Source organism: Salvelinus sp. IW2-2015, linkage group LG13 (assembly GCF_002910315.2).
Source record: "Salvelinus sp. IW2-2015 linkage group LG13, ASM291031v2, whole genome shotgun sequence".
NCBI lineage: Eukaryota > Metazoa > Chordata > Actinopteri > Salmoniformes > Salmonidae > Salvelinus > Salvelinus sp. IW2-2015.
In genome coordinates this window covers 29,143,917-29,161,714 of record NC_036853.1, presented here as the reverse complement: position 1 = coordinate 29,161,714, position 17,798 = coordinate 29,143,917, and the positions used below count along the sequence as shown (strand labels likewise).

General features: G+C 41.9%; 1 pseudogene; it reads right to left on the bottom strand.

The window, feature by feature from the left end:
- Nucleotides 1–1,105: 1,105 nt before the first annotated feature.
- Nucleotides 1,106–1,794, bottom strand: LOC111971692 (E3 ubiquitin-protein ligase RNF170 pseudogene; annotated as a pseudogene).
- Nucleotides 1,795–17,798: the final 16,004 nt, after the last annotated feature.

The window sequence follows — 17,798 nt, the reverse complement described above, 5'->3', positions numbered from 1 at the left end:
AAATCGTATAGATGAAAAGGACTTCATTGCCCACTAAAGACTTGAAGACAGACCCTCACCCAGAGAGCTCTGCATGTCAGTATGTTAGACATCCAAATCCTTAGATTTTGGCAAATAGACTATAGAAATCGAAATGCTATTCTAGTTCTGGTTMGACAGTTGAATTTGTAATCTACACGCAACTGATTTTGATTYGTTAGGTAAAGTTTAGGCATACTGTATTTATAAGCACATTAATAGGATATTTACAGCATACAATGTTTTGTCTTTGTAATACAAATACATCTTTCGATTTTTAGTAGATGTATCTACACTCAAGCTGGGCGATGTTTGTGCAATGTCTAAATGTAGCCTACACCTGTAGGGATGTTAGTTCTGGGACTTGTCTCTCAGGAAAGATCTAACAGAGGACATGAAGAGAGAGGAGACGAGACTAAACTAGCCAGTTATAGAATATTGTGTTGTAGGAAAGCTGAACTGACTGAAGACCGCGGACATTGCTAGCTCAGCCAGGTCGTTCAAGATGTATGTCAAAATTGGATGTCTATCCATGTCCTGAGGATGTATGCCTTCAAAACCGACTACTAGGGGAAACAGTGAGCGCTTTTACCATCAAGTAGRCTTGGGTTTTTCTAGGGTGTTGTGGATGGGCGTAATGCCATTACTCTGGGTCCCATGTTCGTTCCCAGTTGTGGACACTGTTTTCAGGGGGGGGGTTAACCCTATCCCACATTTGAACCCTTACCTCAACCATTCGGAATGAGTGCCTGAACTTAATCCTTAACTTCTAAATTTGGAGAAATGGAACGATACAGAGCAGTAGGAATAATAAAAACACTTAAAAATGTGACTTTTGGAGTAACTTCGAAATATGCAGTTTGGAGAAATTGGATGAACGTCTAATTCTGCAGTGAGACTGTGTTGGCTAGCTAGCTGATGTCAGCTTGGCTAAACACAAGGTCCGTGCAGGCTTTARCCTACATATAGAACTGAATTAGCTGACCACCCTCCACTTCAAAATATTGTTCCCTCCATAGCAAAGCTAGCTCAGCTTCCCTCGCTGTACTCACTACTGCACTTGTTTGTTGCGGTTGAATGGCAAAGACACACCCAAGAAACATCCACATCAAACCACACCCCCAAGGCAACTCTCTTTTGCCTTTTGTCATGGCCACTAGCATTTATTAACGAGCATTGTGAAAAACTCTGCCAAATCAGGAAGTATCCCTGAAGGCGTGGCGCTGCAGCGTGGGGACCTCCCGCAGGCGATACATGAGAGATCTGGGCTGGCCTAAGAACCTGCAGTTGTAATCGTTGAGATTCTGCAAGATGAGTATCGAACTCAGCCTGCCCATCCTGAACTTGCTGCAATGAGGCGTGGTCATGCAAGAGCAGGAAAAGTAATGTCACCATTTGTTTACAGATGGGACATAGTTTATAGCACCAAGCCAGGTCCCACATCTCCAATACGTAATTATACAGGAACCACAGAAGAGTTGGCCACAGTTGGTTTCTACTGGCAGTGCAGCCTGTCAAGGACATGTCAGTGTAGTGCTGCGGCCTGGGCTCGGTGGGGGTTTCCTGCTCTGACTGAAGCTGCTCCCGAACAGCATGCACATGGTGTTGGTTCTCTGGGTGGATGTTTTGATCTTCTCTGCAGAACAGTGTTAGAAGTTCAATAAAACATGTGACACTCAGAACTACCACAATCAGGACTGGGTTGCTGACCCCTTCTTTGAATGAATCTTAACCTTATCATAAATAGTCCACATTCCCACACTGGTTGTCATCCATTACAACCACTCATATCCTGCACTGGATATCCATTGGAATTATGGTAGCGTGAGAGAGAGAGAGACTGTCAATCAAAGAAGCCTTCCACAGTCATGCAAAATGGGGTGCAGAATCCCCGATGGGGCTTTTTCTCCCAGTCCCCCCCGTAACCTGCGGGAGACAAAAGAGGCACCAGTTTAGTGAATGTCAGTCTTTCCACTTTAGTTTAATAACATTGAAACTAATAGAGATTTATTTAATACCAATTGAATATAACCAGTTTTGAATTGTGTAAAATGATTGTGCAGGTTAGATGAGCACAGCTTCCCCCACTAATTAGTTTCTGGGATGATGGGGAAAGCAAAATAATGAACAGCATTACCTTTAATGGCAGTCAATTATTACAATTTTCATAGATAGCATTACTGCTCCCAATGTACATACTCTGACGCATTTGAAAAGGAGGCGAGGATATATGATGCAAAGGAATCGAGGAAAGATGAATTGAGATTGTATGTCCTCTCTCTCTCCCTCTGTTCTAATTACCTCTCCCTTTCCCTTCCTTAGCTGGTGTTGAGGTGATGCAGGGTTCTGCATTCTCCTCCCAAGCTCACTGTGAATAAAATGACAATGAAAATGTGGGACATGGATGATTATGCACGTAGTAACAACATACAGCTAGTTCTTTCGGCCAGCTAAATACAACCAATGCATGGATCACGCCCAAACAAACCGAAGTAGCTACTGTATTTGATTTAGTTTTTGCAACGGGTGAGTTGAGGTTCAACTGTAATGCACAAACAGCTTGTTTCGTAACCCCTTTCTCAATGACACACTTCATATACAGTAGCTCTCATTTATTCATTTAATTATTACTTATTCAAATATGGTGTGRTGGTGTCCAAAACCACTAGAATAATACACTTGTATTACATAGGCTACAATAGTACACCACCGTTTCCTCTTTAAACTGGCTAATAGGAAAATAAATTAGAGAAGAGGCATACATATTCAATGTAACAAAACACCATAGACTGTCAGGCTAGTGCTAAGCTAGTTAGCCGTTAGCTTTCGACATTCAACTACAAATTTAATCAAATATAACTGGTTAAAATACATATAGTTGGCGTGTCTCATATGTACACATGAAAATACTAATAATATGAACCTTAGTTTGCCCCTGTTGTTCCCCAGCATGATGGTACTTGGGAGGTGCTGGTCTCCAACCACTCCGGTTGAATTTTTTTAAATAATAAAATGTTTGTGCCCCAGTCCAGATGTTGCCTTCGTCCAGGTCCCTCCTAGCCGTCGACTCGAGGGTGGCGAACCTGCTTAACCAAATGTGTATGTCATAGTCCTGAATGCATTCATTGTGAAGCTGTTCTGTAACTACCTTAGATTCTGTGTGGGAAAGGGGGTATACTCTGAATATGTTAAACGGGGCTAAATCTTAGCAATTTCTGTATTTTAACCAAAACTGTTCTAGTTTCTGGGGTGTCTTGAAACTGGCTTCAATTGATTTCTGTAGCCCTGTGGGTTTCACCAGGCAATTGAGGTCAGACACAGGTCATACCTTTCTGGAGAACTGCTTTGCTGAATCCCAGCCGGATCATGGTTTCTGGTCTGGCGGTTGTTGTTGCCGTTCTTGCTGCTCCATGTCGATTGGTGGCTCCATCCTCAGCAGCCTCCTCGTCGGGGATTAGCATCAGTCTTCTGGATGCTAGGGGTTTGGCGTTGTCCGTGGACTGGGAGTCAGGTCCGTGGACTGGGAGTCAGGTCAGCGTAAATATTCAAGAAAATTCTACATTTGCAGTATACGAACTTAACATGATGAACAGGAATGACATTTACTCTACCATTACTCTAGCAGGTGGCCAAGAAGAAATATCTGAAAGCCCCGCCTCCAATAAGCCATGCCACTGAGACAGCCTCTTTCATTTTCCATCCCTCTCTCTCGCTTCCTCTGACGCTCAGATTAGATTTATTCTAGTTCCTGAAAATTCTTTAATTACAAAGGGAGATGGTGGTTTTACAATCCCCCCGCTAACACTGAGCTAGGTAGAGGAGATCAAGGAACAGGAGCAGCAGCTGTAGGAGCAGGGAACAACCACTTATCTCAGTAATGGAGCCCCAGGAGAACACAGAGATCAATAGAGATACAGAGAGGAACAGAAGAGAGACCCTTTGAACTCTGACTGAGACAAGATGGTTTCCTACTTATTTACCTGTGCTACAAAGACACGCTCGCACACTCGCGCACATACATGTATGCACAGAAGCACACACACACTGAGTTTTAAATCTGAACTCAAAATGTATGCTCTCTGCCCATTTTTCAGTTCCGCCCTCTCTTTTTTATTCCTTTTTCCTTTTTTTMTTTTCTTCAGACAGAGCTCAGCAAGAGACATTAAGTCTACACTGGTGTGGTGGAAATTCTTACATAGGACATTTGAAGCCAATATTAAATGAATCACTCTCACAGTCAAACTTAGATGCATAAGTACCGGTCTGAAGTGAGCTCCCCAAGGGTATTCTTTAAATAGAGCCTTATATACTGCTATCTAAACCGACTGTCTCCGTCTCCTATCTTAACTTAAAGAACATATTCTGGGCGTTCTGCCAGATGTTCCTCCGGAAGGCCCCCCGATCTCTTGACCAGACACAGGCAGGAACCAAGGATTGTTATGACACAAAAGATAAGAATCACAATGTAAAATTTCCTTTATACTGGTTTCAAGATAATGCATATTTTCTTTGTTTCTGTTGAGACTAGGACCTATCAGTCTAACGTCACTTACTGAAAGTCCCCACTGCCACCAAAACCAATTTGTGCTGCGACCAGTTAACTCAGCTACTCCTTCCCACACATACATAGCTCTATTCTTTACAATCCCTCCTCCTCCCATACACACACAACTCTATTCCTAACACTCTTTCCTCCTTCCATGCACACACACAACTCTATTCCAGGCCTGCCAACATGCACACATTTTGCATACCAACTACGTAATTCTCTGTCCATGTATGCAGGTACGAGATTCGAGTACAAAGTATGCATAAATTAATAGGGTCTGATTTATTTCTTTTTTTACATTAAGAAAACAACATTTTAACAAAAAATAAATCCACTGAGTAAATCTAACATCCCGATTCTCGAGCTACAGTCGTGGCCAAAAGTTTTGAGAATGACACAAATATTACATTTCACAAAGTCTGCTGCCTCAGTGTCTTTAGATATTTTTTGTCAGATGTTACTATGGAATACTGAAGTATAATTACCAGCATTTAATAAGTGTCAAAGACTTTTATTGACAATTACATGAAGTTGATGCAAAGAGTCAATATTTGCAGAAGTTGACCCTTCTTTTTCAAGACCTCTGCAATCCGCCCTGGCATGCTGTCAATTAACTTCTGGGCCACATCCTGACTGATGGCAGCCCATTCTTGCATAATCAATGCTTGGAGTTTGTCAGAATTTGTGGATTTTTGTTTGTCAACCCGCCTCTTGAGGATTGACCACAAGTTCTCAATGGGATTAAGGTCTGGGGAGTTTCCTGGCCATGGACCCAAAATATCAATGTTGTGTTCCCCGAGCCACTTWGTTATCACTTTTGCCTTATGGCAAGGTGCTCCATCATGCTGGAAAAGGCATTGTTCGTCACCAACCTGTTCCTGGATGGTTGGGAGAAGTTGCTCTCGGAGGATGTGTTGGTACCATTCTTTATTCATGGCTGTGTTCTTAGGCAAAATTGTGAGTGAGCCCACTCCCTTGGCTGAGAAGCAACCCCACACACGAATGGTCTCAGGATGCTTTACTGCATGACACAGGACTGATGGTAGCGCTTACCTTGTCTTCTCCGGTTAAGCTTTTTTTCCGGATGCCCCAAACAATCGGAAAGGGGATTCATCAGAGAAAATTACTTAACCCCAGTCCTCAGCAGTCCAATCCCTGTACCTTTTGCAGAATAACAGTCTGTCCCTGATGTTTTACCCGGGGAGAAGTGGCTTATTTGCTGCCCTTCTTGACACCAGGCCATTCTCCAAAAGTCTTCGCCTCACTGTGCGTGCAGATGCACTCACACCGGCCTGTTGCCATTCCTGAGCAAGCTCTGTACTGGTGGTGCCCCGATCCCGCAGCTGAATCAACTTTAGGAGACGGTCCTGGCGCTTGCTGGACTTTCTTGGGCGCCCTGAAGCCTTTTTCACAACATTTGAACCGCTCTCCTTGAAGTTCTTGATGATCCGATAAATGGTTGATTTAGGTGYAATCTTACTGGCAGCAATATCCTTGCCGGTGAAGCCCTTTTTTGYGCAAAGCAATGATGACGGCATGTGTTTCCTTGCAGGTAACCATGATTGACAGAGGAAGAACAATGATTCCAAGCACCACCCTCCTTTTGAAGCTTCCAGTCTGTTGTTCGAACTCAATCAGTATGACAGAGTGATCTCCAGCCTTGTCCTCATCAACACTCACACCTGTGTTAACGAGAGAATCACTGACATGATGTCAGCTGGTCCTTTTGTGGCAGGGCTGAAATGCAGTGGACATTTTTGGGGGGATTCAGTTAATTTGCATGGCAAAGAGGGACTTTGCAATTAATTGCAATTCATCTGATCACTCTTCATAACATTCTGGAGAATATGCAAATTGCCATCATACAAACTGAAGAAACAGACTTTGTGAAAATGTATATTTGTGTCATTCTCAAAACTTCTGGCCACGACTTTGACATATACAGAGTTTGTGTCAACGGACATGGAGATTAATACATCATTATTTGATGTAGCTACCCCGTGTCTGCCCCTCCTCCTGTTTATTGTGATGSTGAGTTTTCCGACTGCCAGCTGTACGTAAACATATGGACAAATCCCTTTTCGACTCTGTGTGTTGTGGAAAGGTAAACACAAATTGTTTCAAGCTAACGTTAGCGATCATAAGATTGACATTCATGGGGGTCTAAAGTGCCAGCAGTTCACTCGCATTTGCTAGTGAAAGAAATTAAATACAAATATGAAAAATAACTGGTCGCATTTGTGAGAGGGTGATATACATTTAATWCTGCGTCTCATTAGTTGTATTKTAGACGTAACATTACGAGGATCACGCAACCTGATCACGCAAGACTGTAACTGYAATTATGATCCACGTCACAAAAAAGCATTACAAAAGTATAATCAAAAATAAATATAAACATCTTGGCATCAAATGGAGTCGGGAGTTTAGAAGACTGATTAAGAATGATTGAGTGTCTGGTATTAGCTATAGAGGKAATGCTTCTAAAATGTCTTTGCAATAGATTTGAGATTTTCTCAATTTCGAATATCTGARATGATGTATGTGCTGCAAAGAAATACAATAGGCACCTTTACATCGGCTGAAACACCGGACTCTTCTAGTGAACAGCGTTCAGATTCCCTTCGCGCTAACCTACTTAAGCCTTGTGTAGCCAGTTTGTGGTCTGTGTCTATGCGATCATTTGTTTTTGTTTTTATGTTTTCAAAATGATTTTGCTTTTCGTGCTGATTAGGAACCGTGTCTAAAAATCCAATACTTGTGAGCTGGCCCTAGAGATTGGCCCTGTTTGAGAGGTGACAAGTTCTTCTACTATAGAGACTAAACTTGGGGACATGTGCGAAGAAAAACTTTATAGATTATTATCTCCATTCTACACTGTACATGTAATGGAATAAACATACAGACAATCTGTGCTAATTCCACAAAAAATATATTTATTTTATATGTTCTGTACTTATCAGTATGAATATTTTATTTCTGTTTTGTAAATACCTTTTCAGAGGACCGAACTGAACCAGGTGTGATCCATAATGTTTGTCTAAGCACATGAATCTMMAATTTGACGCGCGTGTCTGGTACTCTAAAAAGTTGGACAGGGTTGGCAGGTCTACTATTCCTAACACTCCTTCCAAGCACACACAACTCTATTCATAACACTCCTTTATCCTCCCATGCACACACACAACTATATTCCGAACACATACAGTGGGGCAAAAAAGTATTTAGTCAGCCACCAATTGTGCAAGTTCTCCCACTTAAAAATATGAGAGAGGCCTGTAATTTTCATCATAGGTACACTTCAACTTAACAAAATTAGAAGAAAAAAATCCAGAAAATCACATTGTAGGATTTTTAATGAATTATTTGCAAATTATGGTGGAAAATAAGTATTTGGTCACCTACAAACAAGCAAGATTTCTGGCTCTCACAGACCTGTAACTTCTTCTTTAAGAGGCTCCTCTGTCCTCCACTCGTTACCTGTGTTAATGGCACCTGTTTGAACTTGTTATCAGTATAAAAGACACAAGTAATTTTTCTAACAATTGTTTACAGACAGATTATTTCACTTATAATTCACTGTATCACAATACCAGTTGGTCAGAAGTTTACATACACTAAGTTGACTGTGCCTTTAAACAGCTTGGAAAATTCCAGAAAATGAGTCATGGCTTTAGAAGCTTCTGATAGGCTAATTGACATCATTTGATCAATTGGAGGTGTACCTGTGGATGTATTTCAAGGCCTACCTTCAAACTCAATGCCTCTTTGCTTGACATCATGGGAAAATCAAAAGAAATCAGCCAGACCTCAGAAAGAAAAATTGTAGACGTCAACAAGTCTGGTTCGCCTTGGGAGCAATTTCCAAACGCCTGAAGGTACCACTTCATCTGTACAAACAATCGCAATTATAAACACCATGGACCACGCAGCCATCATACAGCTCAGGAAGGAGATGCTTCTGTATCCTAGGGATGAACGTATTTGGTGCGAAACGTGCAAACAATCCCAGAACAACAGCAAAAGACCTTGTGAAGATGCTGGAGGAAACAGTACAAAAGTACTATATCCACAGTAAAACGAGTACTATTTCGACATAACCTGAAAGGCCGCTCAGCAAGGAAGAAGCCACTGTCCCAAAACCGCCCTAAAAAGACAGAACACGGTTTGCAACTGCACATGGAGAAAAATATCGTACTTTTTGGAGAAATGTCCTCTGGTCTGAGGAACAAAAATAGAACTGTTTGGCCATAATGCCCATCGTATGTTTGGAGGAAAAAGGGGGAGGCTTGCAAGCCGAAGAACACCATCCAACCATGAAGCACGGGGTGGCAGCATCATGTTTTTGGGGTGCTTTGCTGCAGGAGGGACTGGTGCACTTCACAAAATAGATGGCATCATGAGGGAGGAACATTTTGTCGATATATTGAAGCAACATCTCAAGACTGGCTTAAGGACAACAAAGTCAAGGTATTGGAGTGGCCATTACAAAGCCTGACCTCAATCCCATAGAAAATTTGTGGTCAGAACTGAAAAAGCGTGTGCGAGCAAGGAGGCCTACAAACCTGACTCAGTTACACCAGCTCTGTCAGGAGGAATGGGACAAAATTCACCCAAATTATGTGGGAAGCTTGTGGAAGGCTACCCGAAACGTTTGACCCAAGTTAAACAATTAAAAGGCAATGCTACCAAATACTAATTGAGAGTATGTAAACTTTCTGACCCACTGGGAATGTGATGAAAGAAATAAAAGCTGAAATAAATCATTCTCTCTACTATTATTCTGACATTTCACATTCTTAAAATAAAGTGGTGATCCTAACTGACCTAAGACAGGGAATTTGTAGGAGGATTATGTCACGCTCGTCGTAATGTGGAAGAGAGGAGGACCAAGGCACAGCGTGAAGTGAATACATTCTTCTATTTATTTAAGAAGAAACACTAACCAAACTAATACAAAACGAACGTGACGCTATATATAACAGTGCAGACACAGGCAACTAACACATAGACAATAACCCACAACCCACAATACAAAACAGGCTACCTAAATATGGTTCCCAATCAGAGACAACGCAAAACACCTGTCTCTGATAGAGAACCATATCAGGCCAAACACATAGAAATAGACAAACCAGACATACAACATAGAATGCCCACTCAGATCACACCCTGACCAAACAAAACATAAAACATACAAAGCAAACTATGGTCAGGGCGTGACAGATTAAATCTCAGGAATTGTGAAATACTGAGTTTAAATATATTTGGCTAAGGTGTATGTAAACTTCTAACTTCAACTGTATATACAGTATACATATTTAGTCTAATACCTTAAGTATTTCAAAAGGCCTTATTTTGAGGGCCTAATTTTACCATAATACAGGGGCATGAAGCTCATACCCATCACTCTGAACCAAAACTTCACCCATCATGATCATATTTATGTCAGGCGGTGGTTAACTGGTGCAGTGAATCAGACGCAGGAGAGCAGAAATGAGTGTACAAGGTATTTAATTCCACGACAGCACCAGTATACAGACAATACTCAAAGTGCGGAGAAATACCGGTCACTCGAAAATAACGGGCGTAAATACATAACCTGGCAAACATAACCAGCCGACAAGTACCGCCATGAACAATCAATAAACACGCACACTAACATGTGGGAAACAGAGGGTTAAATAATGAACATGTAATTAGGGAATAGAAACCAAGTGTGTAGAAAACAAAGACAAAACAAATGGAAAATGAAAAKTGGATTGRCGATGGCTAAAAGTCCAGTGATGTCGACCGCCGAACGCCGCCCGAACATGGAGAGGGACCGACTTCGGCGGAAGTCGTGACCCATTTACCAGCATGCTCTATCGTAGGTTTATTTTTTAGAATTGTTTGTTTCAATATCTGTTTGTGCATGTACATTCACTGATTGGTTAATCTTATGCTACACAACAATAAATAACATACATTTTTCTAAACTAATCCAATCAGGTAGTTAGATTTTTTTTTCACACGTTACTGAAATGTTTGTTCCAGTTTAAATTCTTTATCTAGTCTCCATACAACATTTGTATGCTGTGGCAGACAACAAATCAAATCAAATTTTATTTGTCACATGCGCCGAATGCAGTGAAATGCTTACTTACAAGCCTTTAACCAACAATGCAGTTTACATTTTAAAAAGTCTAAAGAAAGTATTTACTAAAATAAACTGAAGTAAACAATATAAAAATATGAATTTAAAATGTAATAAAAAATGTAACAACAGTAGCGAGGCTATATACAGGGGATACCRGTACAGAGTCAATGTGCTGTACATTTATGTAGAGGTAAAGTGACTATGCTTGGATAATAGGCAGAGTAGCAGCAGCGTAAAATGGGGTGTGGGATGGGGACAATGCAAATAGTCCGGGTAGCCATTTGATTAGCTGTTCAGGAGTCTTATGGCTTGGGGATTTAAACTGTCAAGAAGCATTTTGGACCTAGACTTGGCACTCTGGTATCGCTTGCCGTGTGGTAGCAGAGAGAACAGTCTATGASTAGGGTGGCTGGAGTCTTTGGCAATTTTTTKAAACTTCTTCTGACACCACCTGGTATATGGGACCTGGAAGCTTGGCCCCAGTGATGTACTGGGCCATACACACTACCCTCTGTAGTGCCTTGCGGTCGGAGGCCGAGCAGTTGCCATAACAGGCGGTGATGCAACCATTCAGGATGCTCTCGATGGTGCAGCTGTAGAACTTTTTGAGGATCTGAAGACCCATGCCAAATCTTTTCAGTCTCCTGAGGGGGAATAGGAGTTGTCAAGCTCTCATCACGACTGTCTTGGTGTGTTTGGACCATGATAGTTTGTTGGTGATGTGGAAACSAAAGTACTTGGTGTCGAACCTGCTCCACTACAGCCCYGTCGATGAGAATGGGGGCGAGCTCAATCCTTTTTTTGTAGTCCACAATCATCTACTTTGTCTTGATCACGTTGAAGGGGAGGTTGTTATCCTGGTACCACACCGCCAGGTCTCTGACCTCCTCCCTATAGGTTATCTAATTTTTGTCGGTGATCAGGCCTACCACTGTTGTGTCATCAGCAAACGTTATGATGGTGATGGAGTCGTGCTTGGCCATGAAGTCATGGGTGAACACCCCTGAGGGATCCGTGTGTTGAGGATCAGTGTGGCAGATGTTTTGTTACCTACCCTTACCACCTGGGGGCGGTCCGTCAGGAAGTCCAGGATCCAGTTGCAGAAGGAGGTGTTTTGTCCCAGGGTATTTAGCTTAGTGATGAGCTTTGCGGGCATTATGGTGTTGAACGCTGCACTGTAGTCGATGAATAGCATTCTCACGTAGGTGTTCCTTTTGTCCAGGTGGGAAAGGGCAGTGTGGAGTGCAGTAGGTCTGGGATAATGGTGTTGATGTGCGCCATGACCAGCCTTTCAAAGCGCTTCATGGCTACAGATGTGCGTGCCACGGGTCGATAGTAATTTAGGCAGGTGGGCACAGGAACTATGGTGGTTTGCTTGAAACATGTTGGTATTACAGACTCGGTCAGGGACAGGTTGAAAAAGTCAGTGAAGACACTTGCCATTTGGTCACCGTATGCTCGGAGTACACGTCCTGGTAATCCGTTTGGCCCTGTGGCCTTGTGAATGTTGACCTGTTTAAAGGTCTTACTCACATCTGCTACGGACAGCGTGATCACACAGTCGTCCGGAACAGCTGATGCTCTCATGCATGCTTTAGTGTCGGTTGCCTCGAAGCGAGCATTAAAGGCATTTAGCTCGTCTGGTAGGCTCGTGTCACTGGGCAGCTAGCGGCTGTGCTTCCCTTTGTAGTCCGCAATAGTTTGCAAGCCCTGCGACATCCGACAAGCGTACGATTCAATCTTAGTCCTGTATTGATGCTTTGCCTGTTTGATGGTTCGTTGGAGGGTATAGCGGAATTTCTTGTAAGCATCCCGGTTAGAGTCCCGCTCCTTGAAAGAGGCAGCTCTACCCTTTAGCTCAGTGCGGATGTTGCCTGTAATCCATGGCTTCTGGTTGGGGTATGTACGGACGGTCACAATGGGGACGACGTCATCTATGCACTTTTTCATTGGCCAGTGACTGATGTGGTGTACTCCTCAATGCCATCGGAAGAATTCCCAAACATATTCCAGTCAGTGCTAGCAAAACAGTCCTGTAGCTTAGCATCTGCGTCATCTGACCAGTTCCTTATTGAGTGAGTCACTGGTGCTTCCTGCTTTAGTTTTTGCTTGTAAGCAGGAATCAGGAGAATAGAGTTATGGTCAGATTTTCCAAATGGAGGGTGAGGGAGAGCTTTGTACGCATCTCTGTGTGTGGAGTAAAGGTGGTCTAGAGTTTTTTTCCTCTGGTTGCACATTTAACATGCTGGTAGAAATGAGGTTAAATGGATTTAAGTTTCCATGCATTAATGTCTGGATGAGCATTTTCTTGTTTGCTTATGGCCTTATACAGCTTGTTGAGTGCCGTCTTAGTGGCAGCATCAGTTTGTGGTGGTAAATAGACCACTACGAAAAATATAGATGAAAACTCTCTTGGTAAAAAGTGTGGTCTACAGCTTATCATGAGATACTCTACCTCMGGCAGGCAAAACCTTGAGATTTCCTTAATATTAGATTTCGTACACCAGCTGTTATTTACAATAGACACAGACTGCTACCCCTTGTCTTACCGGAGGCAGCTGTTCTATCTTGCCGATGGCCTGAAAACCCCGCCAGCTGTAGGTTATCCATGCCGTTGTTCAGCCACGCCTTTACAGTTTTACAGTTTTTAATATCCCGTTGGTAGGATAGTCGTGATCAGAACTCATCCATTTTGTTATCCAATGATTACACGTTGGGTAATAGGACTGATGGTAGAGGGGGATAACTCACTCTCCGTCGGATCCTTACAAGGCACCCCGACCTATGTCCCTGATATCTCTGTCTCTTCTTCATGCGAATGACGGGGATTTGGGCCTTGTCGGGTGTCTGAAATAAATTATTTCCCGTCCGATATGTTAAAGGAAAAATCTTTGTCCAGTACGAGGTGAGTGGTCGCCGTCATGATATCCAGAAGCTTTTTTCGGTCATAAGAGGTGGTGGCAGAAACATTATGTACAAAATAAGTTACAAATAACACATAAAAACACACCCAATAGCACAATTAGTTAGGAGCCCATAAAACAGCAGCCATCTCTTCCGGCGCCATCCTAGTAGAGGTAGATGGGTCAAGGGGGAGGAGGGATCCTAAGAGGAGTGGTGTGAGTAGTAGATCTGAACCAGTACAGAGGGATAGGCCGACAAGTGATACGTTTCATTAAGATTAGATTTTTTCGCATTTATAACAATGGTTATCAACTGTACTGCAGGGATGGAACGTAAGTCACAGAAAATGTAGGTTGTGGTGGCAGCTGCAGACGGGTATTTGGGTGCACGAGACATGACGTCAGAAGAGTTACAGGGTGTGTTGAGTGGTGGTGCCCCATCCGTAGGACTAGATAGATTTAAATATTGGAGTAGGGTGGTGGGTTTTTAGTGAGTGTAGGGTTAGATGGTTGGGTATTTGTAGATTTATTTGTATTTTCAAGCAAAGTATAAGGGTGTTATACTCCATTCTGGTAAGTGGCGGACTTTTATTGAATGCCAGCCGCCATTAAACCTCATCGAAGAAGAAGACTACGTTCCTAAATATAGCACTCCTTCTGAATGCTGGTTGCAGGTGAATAAAAATTCCAACTGCTGAATATCTGGCTGGATTCCAATAGGAATTACAAATCACTTTGCAAGCCGGCGTAATGTGATTGCAGGTAGGGTTGCAATTTTCCAGAAAATCTGGGTGGACATTTCCTTGACAGGGAAGCAGGAAATCCAATTTTGGGAAAGTCACCTGAAATTTGTCAACCTACTTGCAGGCCTGATGTGGCCTGATGTATGAACTGGGGTACTATTATGGACTTATAACTAAAGGTACAAAGGAGAACCTTACAGAGTACCACTACAGTGATAAGTGTTTGTAATCTTAACCTTTTTTTCTGAGAGTGTAATACAATTATGGCCTGAAACGTATGGTTTACAGGCCACATCAGGCCTGCAAGTCACATTATGCTGGCTTGCAAAGTGATGTGTAGTTCCTATTGGAATTCAGCTAGTGTGGGGATATCCATCTTTTGGAATGTTTTTTCATCCGCAACCTGTATTCAGAATGACTGTCAGGGTTAGGAAGACTAAACTATGAGACATATACACTTATGATCTCACTTTGTGAAGTCAATAGRAATGAAAATGGATGTATGCAACAACCATGTCTTTGTCACTAACAAATAGTTCRGTAACTTTACAATTTTCTTGAAAGACATGGCACTCTGGGAAATATTTGAATAAAGCTTTACACTTAGCATTGTGTTAATTTAACACTGTTCTGGTGTCTATATGGTTCCACAGACTCAACACTCTCAGTGTTCATTTGTGATTTTTTTAACACTGAAGAATTTGCTGTGTACACAGCAAATTGACCAGTGTTCATTTTTAAGTGTAACATTTTTAGTGTTGATTTAGGAGGTATATTCACTCTGTAATAGTGAAATTAACATTTAGTGGGGTAAAATAACCTCCAGTGTTAGTGTTAATAACCAAAGGTATTGTTTTACACTGTGGAGAGTAAAACAGTCCACACCCCATCAAAACCACACCCCATCACAATCATATTTCCCAGCATGCTCTGCTGCGGGTAGATCTTTTAAAGATTGTTTTTAATATCAGTGTTTTTGCATGTACATTGATTGATTCATCTTATGCTACACAAAGATAAATAACATAAATGCTTCTAAACTACTGCAATCAGTTAGATATATTTTTTGCACCCGTTACTGAAATGGTTGTTCCGGTTTAAATGGTTTAGGTCGTGTTTCATTTACATGAAGTTACATAATCCTGGAAGTCATTCTGAGTGCCGGTTGTGGGTGAATAAAAATGTCTATTGAATTCTAATTGGTTGGATTCAAATAGGAATTACACATTCATTGCAACTCAGCATAATGTGATTTGCATGACTAATGTGGCCTGTATGCCAGGAGTTTACTAACACCACTGTTTTAAGGTAAAACTAGGCTATTAAGGCTTTGATATATGTAATGTATTGTCATAGTTTMATTTTCATAATATCGTTCACCCTAAAACTCACTTGGTGAAAGACCCAGGCCTTTAAAAGTAAAGAATTTAACTACCATGAAAAGGCAACCTATGAAAAATGTGAATTAGACTTTACGTCCTACAGTGTTAAAACAACACCCCAAAATGATTTGCTGTAAATCTACAGGTGTTAATTTCTTACAATGAGAAAGTGTAACCAAGTCAGGACTAAGCAAAGTGTGTCCAGTTTACTCTATTTCAAGTGTTATGTTTTACACTGTAGGTGTTGCATATTACTCTTGAGTAGAGCTATGCAAACACCACAATCGAGCTCCTTTTAACATTTTGAGAGTCAAATGGGGAACACTGCAACAGAGTTAAATCTTTAACACTTTCAAAAGTGTTATTTTAACATCAGTACAGTGGGACTCATGTTTACTGACAATAGTGTACATTTGACACTTTCAGAGTTAAATGTACACCATTGATTGTGCTGTGTAGGGAATAGGGTGCCATTTGCGATGCAGCTCATCTCTGGCTACCAAGCTAATTATTGACTCTCATCCACTCTTGTCCCGTTGGTATTTAATGAGAGAGAGGCATGTGTGTGTGTGTGTGTGTGTGTGTGTGTGTGTGTGTGTGTGTGTGTGTGTGTGTGTGTGTGTGTGTATGTGTGTGTGTGTGTGTGTGTTGAATAAGTGGCGGGTGTTCCATTAAGGACTCATCTCCAACAACATCAGCTAATTAAACAACAACAGCCAAGAGAAATCAACGATCGAGAATGTTTCAGTTAATTAATATCTCCAACTATAGTATCTCTCTAACTCTGCTTGTACCTATCTCTAGTTTTGGTCTCTGTCTTTGTTTATCTGCCTGTAACTCTGTCTGGCTAACGATCTAATTAAACTAAGGAATAACTATTTCCCAACAGATTGAGAAGCCATCTTTCCATAAAAGTTTGTGGTTTTTGAGAAATAAGGTGTTCTCGATGTCCACCGAGCAATTGTATTCGGAACAAAATACATCACCATTAGAAATCCCCTCAGAACCACTGTGTCACGATCGTTGTAACCTTGAAGAGAGGACCAAGGCGCAGCGTGATAGAAAGACATCTTCTTTTTATTATGAAGACGAAACAAACKAACAAAAACAACAAACAGACGACCGTGAAGCTATATCAAACAAATAGTGCTGACACTAAACACTACACAAAGACAATTACCCACAAAAGCCTACTGCCTATGGCTGCCTTAAATATGGCTCCCAATCAGAGACAATGAATGACAGCTGTCTCTGATTGATAACCATTCAGGCAACCATAGACTTACCTAGACACCTACACTCAACACAAACCCATACACTCTACCAAAACCCCCTATACCATACAACCACCCCAGACGAGACAACTATACACAAACATCCCCCCTGTCACACCCTGACCTAACCAAAATATTACAGAAAACAAAGATAACTAAGGCCAGGGCGTGACACACTGGGGTTATCCAGACAACCTAATCTTGGCTCTACCACTGAAATACCAATACTTCGCTGAAGCTCAGAAGGTGAATATGGCAAGTTTATTGGTGTGTGACGTGTGTTTATTCACACGCACGCAGGCATGCACCCACACACACACAAAATGGCTGGCAATTTTCTTGGTGTTTGACATGACGGTGGTTTATAATGGATGTTTGTTCTCCTCTGGCCCCTCGGTGAGCCTCCCAATTTATTATCTCAGCTGTGGAGAAAACAGCACATATCACTCTCGCACACTGCTCCCCCATGACAGGGGAGGTATTATTATAGACACACACAAACACCTGCATGCACACACACTCTCACACATACAGYGCACCTCAAATCCAGAGGTTGTTAGTTCAAATTCCAGGTGGTGTCATACTTTAGCTGAACAGCAATAACATGTTTTCACATGTGAAATGTCACATGTAACGTATTCCAAACTTGTAACCCCACTTTTGAGAAAATGGCCCTTGAACATTTGGTACTGTACACCTACTGGAGAGCTCTTCTTTGTCCACACCCATTCAGCATCGTCCACTCCTCTTAGGCCTTAGCCCCACCCATCTCTTTAAGGATTTACATGTG